Genomic DNA, 3,062 nt, shown 5'->3' on the forward strand with positions numbered 1-3,062 from the left:
CATACATGCAAGATATACGATAAACTACATGATTTATTTAATCTATCATGAGAGAGAGAGAGAGAGAGAGAGAGAGAGAGAGAGAGAGAGAGAGGAGAGAGAGAGAGAGAGAGAGAGAGAGAGAGAGTTTGTATTATTTTCCAAATTTGGATAGATACATGGATAGACAAGTAGATCAATATAGCACCACATATCACATATAATAAAATATCATTTCTGAAAGTATATCACTATGAATCCATAATCACTACAATTCATCACCATTCCTTCCCATTTAACTACTCTTAATTTCATCTGCTGAAAAAAAAATTCAGATAAATCAGGAATTCATAAAATCTTATCTATTTTTTTTTCAGATTTTTTCCCAGATAGATAACTTAAGAAATTGAATTAGATTTTATATGAATTTTTCCTTTTTTTTCTTTTTTGCTATGAAGTATTTTCAGTAAATATTATATAACATTATTTGAGTGACCAATATTTAACGGTAGGTACCTCCATTTTTTTATGCTTTTCTGAAATCGATCCCGTGATCTTTAACAATAAATAAGCTTTGATATTATAAGTCAATCAGCCCACTGTTATGGTGTACAAAATATCTATATTTTACATTGCTTATGTTTACATCCCCCACTGACCAAGTTTAAAGATCATCCTCTTCTTCTTCTTCTTCTTCTTCTTCTTCTTCTTCTTCTTCTTCTTCTTTTCTGCTACGAGATCCAATCCCAAATCAACCGACCCAATACTTAAGACAACATTGCAAAAGTGGTTCTTTTCTTTCATCCTGCCTTGCAAGGGATGAAGTAAGCGGGAATTGCAAAGGCAAGCGATTCTTCTCGCTAGTTCATACTGTGGGGAGGGAGGGGGGAGAGGGGGAACATAGAAGAAAAGAGGACTGACCCTTAATCGAATGCTTCATCACCTTTTGGTTGATAATCTTCCGATTTGTATTGCTTTTTGTTTCGCTTCAGGGAAGGATTTTGGGTAAAGATTTTCGTTTGCAAGGAAAATGTATTTCCAAATCATAAAGGTTTTGGGAGTTTGAAAGGAGTCATATGCTATATATATATATATATATATATATATATATATATATATATATATATATATATATATATATATATATATATATATATATATATATATATATATATCTATATATATATATATATATATATATATATATATAGATATATATATATATATATATATATATATATATATATATATATATATATATATATATATATATATATATATATATATATATATATATATATATATATATATATATATATATATATATATATATATATATATATATATATATATAGGGTGTCCGGTCAATTCGTCGACGGCAATTCGTCGTTGCTCAATTCGTCGTTACTCAATTGATCGTTGCTCAATTTGTCCCCAAGTCAATTCGTCGAGTTCAATGATTCATTTTCGCATTCTCGAAACTCCTTTTTTTTTGTCTTACATACTGGACCCTTTTTGCTTTCTCAAAAAAGAGAATTCAAAAGTACTTTTTAAAACTTTGTTCCTTAAAAAAAGAATTGTCTAACGACAATTTTAGTTTGAAAGTAATTTTTAGAAACTTTGCCTCTGATATTTTATCTTTTTTAGGAAAGGGGGAAGTTACAAAAATAACTACCAAAAAAAAATGTAGTGTTTATTTTCAGTCAAATTTATAGTACAAGATAATATAAAATGAAAATAGTAGACAAGTTACAATAAAATTCTTAAAAATAATGGTTAAGCATTTAATTTATAAAATTTAAGATTGTGTGTGATTGTTTTCAGAAAGGTAATTTTTTTGGATGGGATCATTTCTCTCCATGACATTTTTTATACGCACAATCCTGTCTCTATATTTTTTTTTTCTTTTGCATTGGCTCATCTCCTAGGATAAATTTCTGCAGTTTGGAACTATCAAACCTTTCCTCACATTTCAAAACATCTATGACCTTCCAAATATTTGGAAGACTCATATCAATTGTGCCTTTTAGTGCGCTGTGGTAGGCTTCTAAATTATTTGTAGTTCTAGCAATCCCAGACATACATCTATCCCAAACATTCCCGATAGTTAATGGATATGGTGGTTCAAGACATCGCCTCCTTTCTCCTCTTCCTCTAAGGGGTCCTATGTAATTATTCTCAAAATAGGGAACTACCGACTGTAGCATATCACCATTGTACGATCGTGTCTCACACGGTTGGTACATGCATGTGTCACACGATCGTACATCATCATCTACAAGTTCCTCGTAGCCATCGACATCAACGGGAAGGCAAGGGCAACAAAACAGGGCATTTTAAGGCTAAAACTTCAGTCTATCTACACTCTCCTTATTCTTAGTATATACTGTATATATAATTCTCTTCATCAACAACTTTGTTTTTTCCTTTCTCTGAAATTAAAATCTTGCAGGTAGCCTTGTTGTTGGATGGGTGTATTCTTTAGAAGTAACTCTTTCTAAGTAAAAACCTTTTGTTTCCAGCTGTCCAAAACAGGAAAATAATAAATAAAACAGTTAAACAACCTAGTGTCTTTTAACTTTGGGACAAATTGCCCAACGACGAATTGAATTGGGGACAAATTGAGCAACGATGAATTGAGCGGGACGAATTGGGGTAACGACAAATTCACCAGGGACGAATTGCCGTATCATCAAATATTTATATATATATATATATATATATATATATATATATATATATATATATATATATATATATATATATATATATATATATATATCGTGCACGGAAAGTTTCCAGTTGGAAAATTTCCAGTCGGAAAATTGCCATGCGGAAAATTGCCAGTAAGGAAAATTTCCATGCAGAATATTGCCAGGCGGAAGATTGCCATTGCCCATTTTATTATTTTTTGAATTGAAGGCATAAGATTTTAAAGAAAATAAAATTATTGATTTTAAATAAGACCACGTCAATATAATTGATAATTGATAAAATTATATCATTTCAACTTCTATAATTGTTCAATCTTACTTAAAACTATCATTTCTGCTTTCGTAATAGTAATTGTTCAATATTACCCA

Source organism: Palaemon carinicauda, chromosome 34 (genome assembly GCF_036898095.1).
Source record: "Palaemon carinicauda isolate YSFRI2023 chromosome 34, ASM3689809v2, whole genome shotgun sequence".
NCBI classification, from domain to species: Eukaryota; Metazoa; Arthropoda; class Malacostraca; order Decapoda; family Palaemonidae; genus Palaemon; species Palaemon carinicauda.